This window comes from Xenopus laevis, chromosome 8L (genome assembly GCF_017654675.1).
Source record: "Xenopus laevis strain J_2021 chromosome 8L, Xenopus_laevis_v10.1, whole genome shotgun sequence".
Taxonomy (NCBI): domain Eukaryota; kingdom Metazoa; phylum Chordata; class Amphibia; order Anura; family Pipidae; genus Xenopus; species Xenopus laevis.
In genome coordinates, this window is record NC_054385.1 from 12,562,541 (window position 1) to 12,580,266 (window position 17,726).

General features: G+C 43.8%; 1 non-coding gene across 1 annotated transcript; it reads left to right on the top strand.

The window, feature by feature from the left end:
- Positions 1 to 16,997: 16,997 nt before the first annotated feature.
- Positions 16,998 to 17,087, top strand: trnar-ucu. Its single transcript is given in 2 exon segments — positions 16,998 to 17,034; positions 17,052 to 17,087. It is a non-coding gene; the product is annotated as a tRNA-Arg (tRNA).
- The last annotated feature ends 639 nt before the right edge of the window (positions 17,088 to 17,726 follow it).

Genomic DNA, 17,726 nt, shown 5'->3' on the forward strand with positions numbered 1-17,726 from the left:
CTGCTCTGTCACCTACCACATTTCTGGTCCCATCCCATGAATCTTTGTGCGTAAATGCGCTTCTGTACGAGCACAGTCTTGCACATCTGTAATCGAACTCAATATTAGCCAGCGCTGCGGCAGGCAAAGTTGCTTAGGGCACCTGGCCAAGCTCAGGTGAGACTCGAACCCACAACACCTTGTCACATGCAACTAGAAGTCCAATGCGCTATCTCTTGCGCCACAGAGCCAGGCATATGATGTCGATCATTACCTACAAGTTCATTAAATTAAACTACCATTTACAGGTATATAGTGAACTTGAGTGAAAAAAGTGAGTATGCTCATTGGCATCCAGTAAATCTATAGGAGCGCCACAGTGTGATTTTCTGCCGCCTCTTCATTCTTCACACCAGGTTTGCATGCTCAGTAAAGTAAAAAGTCAAAAATAAAAGGAAATATCCATTTTTTTCACTCTATATATAGTGCCACAGAACCAGTAACCAAACACGCACCATAAGCCACACACACTTGCGATATGGGTCCCAATGGACAAGGAACCACTTCTGAATAGGTCTCAACCTCCATCTCACCCACCTCACCAGACCTATGGTGGATGTCAGTAATCATAGAAAACTCATGAGCTCTCTTGCCTGGATAAAGTGAAATTCCTCAAACGTTTTGTCTATGAAACAATATGATATATCCTCTGAGGTGGAAGAGTAATCAGACCTAGGAGAAGAGAGCCTCCAGATACACTATCTCTGAATGGGGGTCGAATGACTCTTTTTCTCATTGAGGATCCATCTGAAACAATGTAGAGTTGCTTTCACCTGAGCAACATGCTCCCTGAAAACTTTCTGATTTCTTGCAACAATCAAGAGGCTGTCCAGGTAATGGTACACTTGAATCCCCTGCAACCTCAGCTGAGTGATGAGTACTACTAGGAACTTGGAGAATCTTGGAGAGATCTGTCCTCTGAGGAAAGATTCTGATATGCAGATGTAGAAGCTCTAGGCTCCATAGAAGGTGTTGGCTGTCTCAAGGTGTCAGACACTGTCTCCTTAATCCATAAACCTGCCGCATGGGATCTCTGCACAACTTGGCTATCGGCGGAACTTCGGGTGGAGAGAGTCAGAAAGAACTGCCCCCAGTAATTGAATGCTTTCAGATTGGTGAGTTCTCAGCCTGATAACTTACTGACAAAAGAAACAAAAGACGGGGAGGATTGGAGGAGGGGACCAGGGCCGGGCCAAGTCGCACAGGCGCCCAAGGCAAGCCGGTGGACGCGGCGCCGGTTTAGCACAAGTACGCATGCGCAAAGTGGCGCTTGCGTGCGCAAGAAACAGTGTTTTTTCTTCTTTTGCTCTTCTGCGCATGCGCGAATTAGTACGAATGTGCGCATGCAGAGAGAAATGTAATCGCGCGCATGCGCAGGAGCGCAAGTAACTGTAAAAACCGCAAAGAGTCGGGCACTGGACTGGGGATAGGTGAAAGAGGAGGCGCGTGCCTGTCGCCCCCCCCCCAGCTTTGCGCCCTAGGCACGTGCCTACTCTGCCTACCCCTAGTTCCGGCCCTGGAGGGGACATTTATGTGTGTTGGGGGCGAGTGTTTCTTCTGTATTACTGACGGGGAGAGCTAACCCAAAGGTAATTGATTATGCTGCCGGGGATGACCAGGAAAGACAGATTGCCAAAACTAAAAAGTGTTGCAACTGATGTATTGGTACTGATTAGACTTGTATATGTGTTCCCCCCATCCCCCCTCATGGCAGTTGTTTTCCTTAAACATTTTCCACCAGACCAGGGAACTTTCAGATGTGTTTAATATGTATATCTAATCAAGCACTCACACTTTTCTAATATGGAGCACGTATGTTTGATTCCTTTGTGGACATTTTTGGACTTTCTAAATTGTACTGACTTTGTATACTGTTTTGTACACTAATAACCACTAGATGGCGAAACAGGATAACAAATGGCTTGTTAATGTGGTTTGTCAGTTTGAAAAAGCCCTATGGCCTGACATGTTGCTGTAGGTGTTCAATACAGGTATGGGATCTGGAAACCCATTGTCCTCATAGATTATCTCCCATGGACTCTATTTTATCCTAATAATCCAATTTTTTTTAATGATTTGCCTTTTCTCTGTAATAATAAAACACTAAGATATAATTAATCCTCATTGGAAGCAAAACCAGACTATTGGGTTTATTTAATGTTTACATGATTTTCTAGTAGACTTTACAGTATGAAGATCCAAATTATGGAAAGATCCATTATCTGGAACATTCATGGGCCTGAGCATTCTGGATAACAGGTCCCATACCTGTCAAGGCATTTAATGAATATGTGGTGCTGTTACAGTTGCTCCTGCATTTGTGTGCCGATGGTAAGTTGCCATTGGGGAACTGCGGCTGCCAAGAAAGAGAAGCAGTTGTAGTGGTGACTACTGTACCAAATGTACTGTATGGTCTCACAGTGTGTGTGGCTCATGGTGAGTGGTTGCCTACTGGCTCTGTGGCACAATGGATAGTGCATTGGACTTCTGAAATTGATCAAGCAAAGGTATTCAAAGGTTGTGGGTTCAGCTTTTGAAACTGGGGTGGAGATAAAATTCCAACTTGTTAATCACTGGTCCATATGTGAGTCCCTTTCTCAGGCATTTGACAAGAGTGCACCATAGAGAGAGATATACAGTATACAGTAATATTTTCTGCTGTTACACTCAATGAGCAGTATGTTAGTCTTTAATATATTCAGTGCAATTTATATATCCAAGGGCAAGAATCTGGTTGTAATCACTTACCTTATACCCTTGGTAGGTGCTCCTGTTTTCTAAACTGTACCACCCCAGGGTTCTTCTCTAGGGGAACCACAAAGGGACCATCTTATTCCAATGAAAAGGCTGGGTTTTTGCTTTAAGTTTGGCTTTTCACTTTACTACATGCATGCCCATGGTGTGAAGAATGAAGAAACAGATGAAGCTCACTCTGTGGTGCTCCTACAGATGAACCAAATTGGGAATTGCATGGCCAAACTGGATGCCACTGAGCATGATAACATTTTGGAGCTCTTTTTTATGAGACATTACTTGAAATAGAAGTGTGATGTATTGTACCCGCTTTTTGTGTTTGGGTCCTGGGGCCATAATAGAGGGCTGGAAGCAGATACCACCCTGTGACTTACAGACTCTGAGGCACAATGGATAGTGCATTGATCTTCTAGTTAATTAAGCTAAGGCATTCAAAGGTTGTGGGCTTGAGTCCCACCAAATTCAGCTTTTGAGTGGTCCATAGGCAGATTCTCAAAACTAAAAAGCATTGCAAAATATCTTGATTGCTCTTTGGTGCAATGGATAGCGCATTGGACTTCTAGTTAATTAAGCTTAAGGGATTCAAAGCTTGTGTGTTTAAGTCCCACCAGAGTCAGTTTTTGAGTGGCCAGAACTAAAAAGCTTTCCAACTGATGTCCTGATTAGACTTGTGTATGATGTCCCCCCGATGGCCCTGCTTTCCTCTATGTATGGGACCCTTTTCCTTAGTGATCAACTTGTATTCTGTGTCCTTAGTTGTCTGGTCTCAGTGGGACTGTGTGAATCTTGATAACTCACTATACCATTGGGTACCATTGGGCAGAGTAACTTTTTGGTCCTTTAGATGTTGCCTGACTTTAGTATTCTATTTATCTTGCAGCAAGCAGCTCTGTGCTACAATGGAACGTGCCTCAGTCTTCTAGAAAACAAGGTAAGATATCCCATTCTTTGAGTCACTGAGGAAATTGTCACTCTATGGTCGAGTCTATTTGTGCCGTGGGAGGACTAGGAAAGGTCAGAATGACCGTGGTGCAAAACTTCCCTTATAACCATCACTGACCTGGGGAACAAAATGTAGAGATTCAGTTCACTGCGTGTGCCTAATGTTTTTCCACACATTTATGAATAAGAGATTTTAGAAGTTTAGGTATGCTCTGTAAGCTCTGTTGGCTGGGAGGCTGTTGAAATTGGTGTCCAAACTGGGTGCCACTTAGCATACCAGCAGTTTCGAGCTCAAATTCACTATGTTATGACAAAACATTTGTAGGTGGAAATGTGATATACTGTACTGTCTCTTGGCATATGTGGGTGCTAAAAAACTGCACCAGTGTGGGTGTTTCTATAGCAACACCTTGCTGCCATCTTTCTTAGGTTTTGCAGTCATCCTCATCGATAGACTCGTCTGGTATTGTGTGACAAAGCTGGGTTTTTGTAGCAACACAAAGCGATCATCTTCTTCCACTTCTTCATTCTTTGATGGCCCGGGCCAGCACATGCACAGTAGAGTGAAAAAAATGGATATTTCCTTTTATTTTTGACTTTTTACTTTACTGAGCATGCAAACCTGGTGTGAAGAACGAAGAGGCGGCAGAAAATCACACTGTGGCGCTCCTATAGATTTACCAATTTGGAGACTACATGCCCGAACTGGATGCCAATGAGCATGCTCACATTTTTCACTCAAGTTCACTATATCCCTGTAAATGGTAATTTAATTTATTGAACTTTATGTATGTAGGTAATGATCAGCATCATATGCCGGGCTCTGTGGCTCAAGAGATAGCGCATTGGACTTCTAGTTGCATGTGACAAGGTGTTGTGGGTTCGAGTCTCGCCTGGCCAGGTTCCCTAGGCAACTTAACTTGCTGCAGCGCTGGCTAATATTGATAATAAATACTGACAATTTACTCACAAAGATTCAAGCGGCTGCTGGGGAGGGATGGGACCAGAAATAGGTGACAGAGCAGGTACGTGCCTGGTGCCGACCCTGCTTTGTGACCATGCACATACCCGCAAGACCCTTGGGCTGGTTGAGTGTGGGCTGACCTCGCACCCCCATTTGTGGGCGAGTTTGTATCAAGCTCTTCATTGGCAGTGTGGGTCTATAAAAGAAATATGAAAGTCTAGTGTGGATGGGGTTTTATCTGACCCGCACATCGCTCATGTGAGGCCCCTTCCAGAGCCATTTGACAGTGAACCATGGATAGTTTAATTATAGTTAATCAAGCTAAAGCATTCAAATGTTGGTTTGAGTCCCACAAGGGTTTGATTTTGAGACTGGGGTGGAGATAAAATTCCAATTTCTTAATTGCTGGTCCATATGTGAGTCCCTTTCTGAGCTAATTGACAGGAGGGCACCTGAGACTAGAGTCCTGCACAGGTCCAGTAGCAGAGACCAGTGCCAAAACACCTACAAATGTTTTGTCATAACATAGTGAATTTGAGCTCGAAACTGCTGGTATGCTAAGTGACACCCAGTTTGGACACCAATTTCAACAGCCTCCCCGCCAGCAGAGCTTACAGAGCTTACCTAAACTTCTAAAATCTCTTATTCATGGTACACTGTCAAATGGCTCATGAGTGATGTGCGGGTCAGATAAAACCCCATCCACAACCCGCCCTCCACATTCCTTTTATAGACCCACCCTGCCGATGAAGAGCTTGATGCAAACTCGCCCGCAAATGGGGGTGCGAGGTCAGCCCAAGGGTCTTGCAGGTATGTGCCTAGGGTGCAAAGCAGGGTCGGCACCAGGCACATACCTGCTCTGTCATCTACCACCTTTCTGGTCCCATCCCATGAATCTTTGTGCGTAAATGCGCTTCTGTATGAGCACAGTCTTGCACATCTGTAATCGAACTCAATATTATCAGGCGCTGCGGCAGGCTAAGTTGCTTAGGGCACCTGGCCAGGCGAGACTCGAACCCACAACACCTTGTAACATACAAATAGAAGTCCAATGCGCTATCTCTTGCGCCACAGAGCCCGGCATATGATGTCGATCATTACCTACAAGTTCATTAAATTAAACTACCATTTAAAGGTATATAGTGAACTTGAGTGAAAAATGTGAGTATGCTCATTGGCATCCAGTAAATCTATAGGAGCGCCACAGTGTGATTTTCTGCCGCCTCTTCATTCTTCACACCAGGTTTGCATGCTCAGTAAAGTAAAAAGTCGAAAATAAAAGGAATATCCATTTTTTTCACTCTATATATAGTGCCACAGAGCCAGTAACCAAACACGCACCATAAGCCAGACACTTGCGATATGGGTCCCAATGGACAAGGAACCACTTCTGAATAAGTCTCATCCTCCATCTCGCCCACCTCACCAGACCTATGGTGGATGTCAGTAATCCTAGAAAACTCCTGAGCTCTCTTGCCTGGATAAAGTGAAATTCCTCAAATGTTTTGTCTATGAAACAATATGATATATCCTCTGAGGTGGAAGAGTAATCAGACCTAGGAGAAGAGAGCCTCCAGATACACTATCTCTGAATGGGGGTTGAATGACTCTTTTTCTTATTGAGGATCCATCTGACACAATTAGAGTTGCTTTCACCTGAGCAACATGCTCCCTGAAAACTTTCTGATTTCTTGCAACAATCAAGAGGCTGTCCAGGTAATGGTACACTTCCATCTCCTGTAACCTCAGCTGAGTGATGAGTACTACTAGGAACTTGGAGAATCTTGGAGAGATCTTTCCCCTGAGGAAAGATCCTGATATGCAGATGTAGAAGCTCTAGGCTCCATAGAAGATTTTGGCTGTCTCAAGGTGTCAGACACTGTCTCCTTAATCCATAAATCTGCTGCATGGGATCTCTGCACAACTTGCCTATCGGCGGAGCTTTGGGTGGAGAGAGTCAGCAAGAACTGCAACCAGTAATTGGATGCTTTCAGATTGGTGAGTTCTCAGCCTGAAAACTTACTGACAGAAGAAACAAAAGATGGGGAGGATTGGAGGAGGGGACCAGGGCCGGGCCGCGCCGCACAGGCGCCCAAGGCAAGCCGGTGGACGCGGCGCCAGTTTAGCACAAGTGCACATGCGCAAGAAGCAGTTTTTTTTCTTCTTTTGCTCTTCTGCGCATGCGCGAATTAGTACGAATGTGCGCATGCGGAGAGAAATGTAATCGCGCGCATGCGCAGGAGCGCAAGTAACCGTAAAAACCGCAAAGAGTCGGGCACTGGACTGGGTGTAGGTGACAGAGGAGGCGCGTGCCTGGCGCCCCCCCCCAGCTTTGCGCCCTAGGCACGTGCCTACTCTGCCTACCCCTAGTTCCGGCCCTGGAGGGGACATTTATGTGTGTTGGGGCGAGTGTTTCTTCTGTATTACTGACGGGGAGAGCTAACCCAAAGGTAATTGATTATGCTGCCGGGGATGACCAGGAAAGACAGATTGCCAAAACTAAAAAGTGTTGCAACTGATGTATTGGTACTGATTAGACTTGTATATGTGCTCCCCCCATCCCCCCTCATGGCAGCCGTTTTCCTTAAATGTTTTCCACCAGACTAGGGAACTTTCACATGTGTTTAATATGTATATCTAATCAAACACTCACACTTTTCTAATATGGAGCACGTATGTTTGAGACCTTTGTGGACATTTTTGCACTTTCTAAATTGTAATAACTTTGTATACTGTTTTGTACACTAATAACCACTAGATGGCGCAACAGGATAACAAATGGCTTGTTAATGTGGTTTGTCAGCTTGATAAAGCCCAATGGCCTGACATGTTGCTGTAAGTGTTCAATACAGGTATGGGATCTGGAAACCCATTGTCCTCATAGATTATCTCCCATGGACTCTATTGGGTTTATTTAATGTTTACATAATTTTCTAGTAGACTTTACAGTATGAAGATCCAAAATATTGAAAGATCCATTATCTGGAACATCCATGGTCCTGAGCATTCTGGATAACAGGTCCCATACCTGTAAAGGCATTTAATGAATATGTGGTGCTGTTACAGTTGCTCCTGCATTTGTGTGCCGATGGTAAGTTGCCATTGGGGAACGTGCGCTGCCAAGAAAAGAGAAGCAGTTGTAGTGGTGACTACTGTACCAAATGTACTGTATGGTCTCACAGTGTGTGTGGCTCATGGTGTGTGGTTGCCTACTGGCTCTGTGGCACAATGGATAGTGCATTGGACTTCTAGTTGATCAAGCTAAGGTATGCAAAGGCTGCGGGTTCAAGACCCACTGCACTCAGCTTTTGAGACTGGGATGGAGATAAAATTCCAACTTGTTAATCACTGGTCCAAATGTGAGTCCCTTTCTCAGGCATTTGACAAGAGTGCACCATAGAGAGAGATATACAGTATACAGTAATATTTTCTGCTGTTACACTCAATGAGCAGTATGTTAGTCTTTCATTTAGTGCAATTTATATATCCAAGGGCAAGAATCTGGTTGTAATCACTTACCTTATACCCTGGGTAGGTGCTCCTATTTGCTAAAACTGCACCACCCCAGAGTTCTTCTCTAGGAGAACCACAAAGGGACCATCTTCTTCCAATTAAAAGGCTGGGTTTTTGCTTTAAGTTTGGCTTTTCACTTTACTACATGCATGCCCACGGTGTGAAGAATGAAGCAGAAGAAGCTCACTCTGTGGTGCTCCTACAGATGAACCAATTTGGGAATTGCATGGCCAAACTGCATGCCACTGAGCATGATAATATTTTGGAGCTCTTTTTTTGAGACATTACTTGTAAGTAGAAGTGTTATGTATTGTACCCGCTTTTTGTGTTTGGGTCCTGGGGCCATAATAGAGGGCTGGAAGCAGATACCACACTGTGACTTACAGACTCAGTGGCACAATGGATCGTGCATTGATCTTCTAGTTAATTAAGCTAAGGCATTCAAAGGTTGTGGGCTTGAGTCCCACCAAATTCAGCTTTTGAGTGGTCCATAGGCAGATTCTCAAAACTAAAAAGCATTGCGAAATATCTTGATTGCTCTGTGGTGCAATGGATAGCGCATTGGACTTTTAGTTAATTAAGCTTAAGGGATTCAAAGCTTGTGTGTTTACGTCCCACCAGAGTCAGTTTTTGAGTGGCCAGAACTAAAAAGCTTTCCAACTGATGTCCTGATTAGACTTGTGTATGATGTCCCCCCGATGGCCCTGCTTTCCTCTATGTATGGGACCCTTTTCCTTAGTCATCAACTTGTATTCTGTGTCCTTAGTTGTCTGGTCTCAGTGGGACTGTGTGAATCTTGATAACTCACTATACCATTGGGTACCATTGGGCAGAGTAACTTTTTGGTCCTTTAGACTTTGCCTGACTTTAGTATTCTATTTATCTTGCAGCAAGCAGCTCTGTGCTACAATGGAACATGCCTCAGTCTTCTAGAAAACAAGGTAAGATATTCCATTCTTTGAGTCACTGGGGAAATTGTCACTCTATGGTCGAGTCTATTTGTGCCGTGGGAGACCTAGGAAAGGTCAGAATGATGGTGGTGCAAAACTTCCCTGATAACCATCACTGACCTGGGGTGGAAAATGTAGAGATTCATTTCACTGTGGGTGCCTAATGTTTTTCCACACATTTATGAATAAGAGATTTTAGAAGTTTAGGTAAGCTCTGTAAGCTCTGTTGGCTGGGAGGCTGTTGATATTGGTGTCCAAACTGGGTGTCCAAACTGGGTGCCACATTTGTTGGTGGAAATGTGATGTACTGTACTGTCTCTCGGCATATGTTGTTGCTAAGGTCTTAGGGGCCATGGTGCAATGGATGGCGCATTGAGTACGGTATTCAAAGGATGTGGGTTTGACTCCCACCAGAGTCAACGTCTGACAGAGGTAATACCCAGCTTGTTAATCATAAGAGATCAATATGTGAGGCCCTTTCCTGAGTGCTACATGGACAAAACTAAAAAGTAGTTCAACTGATGTCCTGATTACACTTGTGTATGTCGTCTGAGAGAAACGCATCCGCTTTGTGCCCCATCTCTGTTGATCTTTACAAAATCTGTTCTTTTCTATTCAGTCAGTTACATGCAGAGGAGCGGTGCGGAGGTCAGCCCAAAAATGTCTGCTTTTGTGTTTTTACTGAAGGTGTGATGTAATGTACTGTCTCACAGTGTGTGTGGGTTGTGACTATGCTGGTGCCTTTGTGGTACAGTGACTGTTTTATTGGACTTCTAGTTGAACAAGCTAAGGTTTTCAATGGTTATGGGGTTTAGTCCCTTACATTATGACGCCAGGTACAGTTAAAGCCCAACTTGGTGTCTTTGGTCTATATGTGAGCCTGCCCTTCCTGAGCCATTTCACAGGAGCACACCATTAATAATTTCACTGGCAGTGCCAAGTGAAAGTTTTTCTGTGGGCTCGTGCTTTTTGGGAAAAAAACTGCACCTTTGTGGGTGTTTCTATAGCAATACCTTGCCGCAATCTTTATTAGGTCTTACAGTCATCCTTGGCTAAAACGTAGGCTATGGGCACACAGAACTGTAGGCTCCACTGCTCTCAACATGGGCATTTTTGCAGACTGAGAGAAGCGGATCTGCTCCATGTCCCATCTCAGTTGATCTGAATTAGATTCAAGCAGACTGAGAGTAGTGGAGCCTACAGCTCCGTGTGCCCATAGCTGTACAGTCGTACCTGTCTGTGTGTTAAAGTAAAATTGGAAATTTTCACTCTATTGTGTATGCTGGTGACAAAACAAGTATTTGTTGGTGGAAGACTGATGTACTATATGATCTCACAGTGGGATGTGTAAAGGTAATTGGCTGCTCTGTGGCACAATGGATAGGACATTGGACTTCTAGTGGTTTGTTGGTTTTAAGTTGTCGGCCTCTGCCATGAAGCGGTAAAGCTTGCTCAGGCGGCAGCGAGGATACAAGGGTTTTTTGGGGTTCAAGGTCCCCGCAGTCAGATTCTTAGGAATGCCTGAATCCGAGTAAAACCATATCTGCTTCAGGTCAACATGATGAGCCCCCGTCTTTGATGCCACCTGTTACAAGGACGGTGCGACACCATTGATAGATTGCCAAAATGAAAAAGCCAATGTTCTGATTATATTTGTGTATGAGTTCAATGACAGGATTCCCTTCTGTCTCTCCTCATTATAGTGGCACTGCCTTCCCCTATGTCTGGTCTTTCCTCTAGTGATCAAAAAAAAAAAAGGAAATCACACTATGGTGCTCCTATAGATGTACCAATTTGGGGACTACATGCCGAACTGGGTGCCACTGAGCATACTCACATTTTTTGAGTCAAGTTCACTATTTAATTAAATAAAACCTGTAAATGGTAGTATAACTTAATGAGCTGTATGTAGGTAGGTAATGACAGATGTTATGTTCCTGGCTCTGTGGCTCTATGGATAGTGTGTTGGGCTTCAAGCTGCTTGGGACAAGTTTTTCAAAGCTTGTGAGTTTTAGTCCCACAAGAGTCGGATTTTGAATACCCAATCCAGATAAAACCTGACATGTTAATCATTGGTTTATATGTGAGCCCCTTCCAGAGCCATTTGACAGGAGTGCGCTGTTGATAGTTTAATGGGGGGCTGACAAAATATTAGACAACCTCAGTGAATTGGTAAGTTTCTCTTTGGGCTTGTCTTCCTATTCAAAAAAAAAATGCACTAGCCCAGGGAGTTTCTATAGTAGTGTCTTGTGTATAATGTCCCTGACATGACTCCCACCTGCCCCCCTGATGGTGACAGTGCTTTCCTCTTTGTACGACCTTCTCTCCTAGTGATCAGCTTCTAATTTGTGTTCTTAGTGGGTCGTTTCACTAAGGATTTCTGTGAATTGGCAGAATTCTCTATTTGAAACTGTTTGTACATTTTATTTTGAGTATGTATTTGATGAAACAATATAGCAGAGTAACTTTTTGGTCCTTAGATTTTGCCTGATTTGAGTTGTCTATTTATCTTGCAGCAAGCTGGCTCTGTGCTATGATGGAATGTACCTTGGTCTTCTACAAAACAAGGTAAGATGTTCCATGGTTTCAGTCACCCTGGATTGGTCTTTATATTCATTCTGTCTCTTCATCTATAAGGCTCTAACCCACAGGACCTCCAGAAGTTAAAGTAACGTTGTCAAAAGTTGTGGATGTGGATTCTCAGATGATGTGATCATTGGTGAATAAGTGGGCAGCCATTTGGTTGTCTATTTTTCGGAAATTGTCCTTGCCCAAAATAACAACAACATTTAATGGAATTGTGCTATAACATTAGTCTGATTGTTCTGACCTACAACATCTGGCTGTGTTGGTGGAGAGGTCTGCTGAAATTAGGGATTGGGTGCCCAAACTGGGAGCCACTTGGCATACTATCATTCTGGAACTCGAGTTCTATATTTTATTAAAAAGCACTTGTGGATCAAATTGTGATCTGCATGGTTTCACATTAAATCAGATGAGGCCAAAAGAACCTGGACCTTCAATGAGCTCAAGCTTAATCTACAATGTAGGCCAGATTGATGAAAATCAAGTACCATAGGGGTAGAAGGTTCAAAGGAATTAACCCCTTGAGCCTGTGACCATATTTCCTGGCCTTGAAAGTGTCTCTATGAATTGTTCAGAACATCCCTGCTCTCTCAACTTCAACTTCTCAACCTCCAGGCCACAAGGTTCAGCGTTTCTGGATTCGGGTATAGGAGAGGACCCTGACTCAATAACTTCTACGTTATTGGTAACTTGGTTCCTGAACTACCACTCCGGCAAGATTGCAGGAAAGTATCATCTTCAGCACAGTAAAGATTAAAGGGAATAGGGCAAAGACATATGTTCAGAGGTTTGTCTAGTCCTGAGAGCGCATCCACTGCCATCGCTGATGGCGATGGGATTCTGGAAAAGAGAAGGAAGACCCCATTTGGATGTAACCCAATTGAAGACCTTTGGACACAGTTACTACTCTGCTTTACTCAAGGCATCCGCTTGACAATTCAAGATTCACTGCTAGTCCCTCCTTGTTTCCTTATGTAAGCTACTTCCAAAGCATTGTCGCATTTGAATTTCACTGAAGTGCCTAGGAAAACTGACCTGAAGAAGAGTAGAGCTTCTCGAACTGCTCATATCTTTAGAACATGTCAAGGGAGATGTGATAGATCCCTTCTCCATACTCCCTGAGGTTGTGCCGCATCTGTATGGGCTCCCCAGCCGATGCATCTGTATAGACCTCTATCATACCTCGCAACTGTCCCATTTTTCATGGGACAGTCCTGGTTTTGACAGCTCAGCCCACAGTCCCGGGTTTGTAACTGAAATGTCCCGACTTTCTCCTTGATCTCCTGCACTGAACAGCCAGAAAAAGATATAAAGTTTAAACTTCATTGGCTTTTTGCAGAGAGCACAGAATAGATACTTAGATACTTTTGTAACAATTTACATGGGGTCTCTGCACAATTAGGCTATTGGCAGAGCTTTAGATGGAGAGAGCCAGCAAGAACTGCACACGGAAATTGGATCCCTTTGGATCGTTGAGTGCCCAGCCTGCTAACTTACTGACAGAAGAAACAAAATACAGGGGAGGATTGGAGGAGGGGATCCTTATGCATGTTGGGGGTGTGTGTTTCTTCTGTATTACTGACCGGGGGGGCCAACTCAAAGGTAATTGATTATGCTACCGGGGATGACCAAGAAAGACAGTTTGCTAAAACTAAAAAGTGTTGCAACTGATATATTGGTACTAATTAGACTTGTATCAATGCTTCCCCCATCCCTCCTCATGGCAGCTGTTTTCCTTAAATGTTTTTGACCAGACCAGGGTACTTTCACATGTGTTTAATATGTATATCTAATCAAGCACTCACGCTTTTCTAATATGGAGCACGTATGTTTGAGACCTTTGTGGACATTTTTGCACTTTCTAAATTGTAATGACTTTGTATACTGTTTTGTACACTAATAACCACTAGATGGCGCAACAGGATAACAAATGGGTTGTTAATTTGTGTCCATCAGCTTGATAGGTCTGTATGGTCTGAAATGTTGCTGTAATGCCCTAAGTGTGCAATACAGGTATGGGATCCGTTATCTGGAAATCTCTTATCCCGAAAAATCTCACATATTCCATTTTATCCAAAAAAAAATTCTCATTAATAATAAAACAGTAGCTTGAACTTGATCTTAACTAAGATATAATTACTCCTTATTGGAAGCAAAACCAGCCTATTTGGGTTTATTTAATTTTTACATGATTTTCTAGTAGCTTTAAGGTATGAAGATCCAAATTACAGAAAGATTTGTTATCTGAAACACCCCAGGTCCTGAGCATTCTGGATAACAGATCACATACCTGTAAAGGCATTTAATGAATATGTGGTGCTGTTACAGTTGCTCCTGCATTTGTGTGCCGATGGTAAGTTGCCATTGGGGAACGTGCGCTGCCAAGAAAAGAGAAGCAGTTGTAGTGGTGACTACTGTACCAAATGTACTGTATGGTCTCACAGTGTGTGTGGCTCATGGTGTGTGGTTGCCTACTGGCTCTGTGGCACAATGGATAGTGCAATGGCCTTAAGGCATTCAAAAGTGTTGGGTTGGATTCCCACCAGAGAGAGTTTTTTAAACTGGGGTGGAGATAAAATTCCAACTTGTTAATCAATGGTCCATATGTGAGTCCCATCTAGACATAGTAGTATATTCTTCTGTTACACTCAATGAACAGTATGTTAGCCTTTAATATATTTAATACAAATTATACAAAGGTGTGTTTTAATTCCCTCATAGTGATAATCTAATCATGACATTTGGTTTATCATTGTTTCATAGATGAGCCGCAAATGTGTAATTGTAGCTGAAATGTTAGTTATGCTATACTTGGCCTTTCTGCTGGTTTCTCTGTGGTACAATGGGAAGTGTGTTATCCTTCAAAGTGGAATGTTTCATTAGGGTGTGAGTTTGATTCTTGCCCCTTCCTGAGCCATTGCACAGGAGCACACCATTAATAATTTTACTGGCAGTGAAAGTTTTTCTGTGGGCTGGTGCTCCTTTTCGGGGGAAAGAACGGCCCCAGTTTTGGTGTTTCTATATCATCACCTTGCTACCATCTCAGCACATTTTTGAAGGCTGCGAGAAGCGGATCTGCTCCATGCCCAATCTCTCATGATCTGAATTAGATTCAAGCAGGCTGAGAGTAGCGGAGTCTACAGCCCGTGTGCCCATGACCATACAATTGAACCTGGAAAATAAATATTTGTTGGTGAAAGAGTGATGTACTATATGATCTCACAGTGGGTGTGTGTGATTGGCAAATGGCTGGCTCTATGGCATAATGGATAATGTGTTGGACTTTTAGATGGTCATGCTAAGGCTTTCAAAGGATGTTGGTTCTAGTCCCAACAGATTTGGCTTCTCCTTATAGCGGCACTGCCTTCCTATATGTCTGGCCCTGTTTAGTGATCAGCTTCAATTCTGTTTTCTTAGTTGGGCTATTTCAGTCATCTTCTTTCACTTCTTTATTCTTTGATGGCTCTGGCCAGCACATGCACAATAGAGTGAAAGACTGGATATTTTGTTTAATTTCAGCATTTTACTGAAGAACAAAGAAGCAGAAGAAGATCACACTGTGGCGCTCCTATAGATTTACCAATTTGGAGACTACATGCCCTAACTGGATGCCAATGAGCATGCTCACATTTTTCACTCAAGTTCACTATATACCTGTAAATGGTAGTTTATTTTAATGAACTTGTAGGTAATGATAGGCATCTTATGCCGGGCTCTGTGGCACAAGAGATAGCGCATTGGACTTCTAGTTGCATGTGACAAGGTGTTGTGGGTTTGAGTCTCAACTGAGCTTGGCCAGGTGCCCTAGGCAACTTGCCCTGCTGCAGCGCTGGCTAATATTGAGTTTGATTACACATGCGCAAGACTGTGCTCGTGCAGAAGCGCATTTACACACAAAGATTCAAGCGGCTGCTGGGGAGGGATGGGACCAGAAATTGGGTAGGTGACAGAGCAGGTACGTGCCTGGTGCCAACCCTGCTTTGTGCCCTAGGCACATACCCGCAAGATGTTTGGGCTAACCTCGCACCCCCATTTGCGGGCGAGTTCGCATCAAGCTCTTCATCAGCTGGGTGGGTCAGCATGGGTCTATAAAAAGAATGTGGAGGGCGAGTGTGGATGGGGTTTTATCTGACCCGCACATCACTCATGTGAGGCCCCTTCCAGAGCCATTTGACAGTGCACCATGGATAGTTTAATGGGGGGCTGCCAAAATATTAGACAACCTCAGTGGATCGGTAAGTTTCTCTTTGGGCTTGTCTTCCTATGTGGAAAATAATGTACTAGTTCGGGGAGTTTCTATAGAACAAAAATGCGGTGGAAGATCACACTGTGGTGCTTCTATAGATGTACCAATTTGGTGACTGCATGCTGAACTGGGTGCGGCTGAGCACACTCTCATCTTTCAGTCAAGTTCACTATATACCTGTAAATGTTAGTTTAATTTAATGAACTTGTAGGTAATGATTGACATCATATGCCGGGCTTTGTGGCGCAAGAGATTGGACTTCTAGCTGCATGTGACAAGGTGTTGTGGGTTCGAGTCTCACCTGAGCCTGGCGAGGTGCCCTAGGCAACTTGGCCTGCCGCAGCGCTGGCTAATATTGAGTTTGATTACACATGCGCAAGACTGTGCTCGTGCAGAAGCGCATTTGCACACAAAGATTCAAGTGGCTGCTGGGGAGGGATGGGACCAAAAATGGGGTAGGTGACAGAGCAGGTATGTCCCTGGTGCCGACCCCGCTTTACGCCCTAGGCACATACCCGCAAGACCCGCTGGTTGAGTTTGGGCTGAACTTGCACCCCCATTGGTGTGCAGGTTCGCATCAAGCTCTTCATCGGCAGGGTGGGTCTATAAAAGGAATGTGAAAGTCGAGTGTAGGTGGGGTTTTATCTGACCTGCACATCACTCATGTGATGCCATTTGACAGTGCACCATGGATAGTTTAATGGGGGCTGCCAAAATTTTAGACAACCTCAGTGGATTGGTAAGTTTCTCTTTGGGCTTGTCTTCCTATGTGGAAAATAATGTACTAGTTCGGGGAGTTTCTATAGAACAAAGATGCGGTGGAAGATCACACGGTGGTGCTCCTATAGATGTACCAATTTGGGGACTACATGCCTGAACTGGGTGCGGCTGAGCACACTCTCATCTTTCAGTCAAGTTCACTATTTTATGAAATAATACATGTAAATGGTAGTATAATTTAATGAACTGTATGTATGTAAGTGATGACATACATTATGTGCCAGGCTCTGTGGCGCAATGGATAGCGCATTGGACTTCTAGTTGCTTCTGACAAGTTATTCAAAGGTTGTGGGTTCGAGTCCCACCAGAGTCAGATTTTGAATGCCTAATCCAGATAAAACATAACTTGTTAGTCAACATGTGAGCCCCTTCTTGAGCCACTTGACAGGAGTGCACCATTGATAGATTGCCAAAATGAAAAAGACAATGTTCTGATTATATTTGTGTATGAGGTCACTGACAGGATTCCCATCTGTCTCTCCTCCTTATAGTGGCACTGCCTTCCCCTATGTCTGGTCTTTCCTCTAGTGATCAAAAAAAAAAGGAATGGGGGGCTGACAAAATATTAGACAACCTCAGGGAATTGATAAGTTTCTCTTTGGGCTTGTCTTCCTATTCAGAAAAAAATGCACTAGCCCAGGGAGTTTCTATAGTAGTGTCTTGTGTATAATGTCCCTGACATGACTCCCACCTGCCCCCCTGATGGTGACAGTGCTTTCCTCTTTGTACGACCTTCTCTCCTAGTGATCAGCTTCTAATTTGTGTTCTTAGTGGGTCGTTTCACTCAGGGTTTGTGTGAACTGGCAGAATTCTCTGTCTGAAACTGTTTGTATAATTTATTTTGAGTATGTATTTGATGAAACAATATAGCAGAGTAAGTTTTTGGTCCTTAGATTTTGCCTGATTTGAGTATTCTATTTATCTTGCAGCAAGCTGGCTCTGTGCTATGATG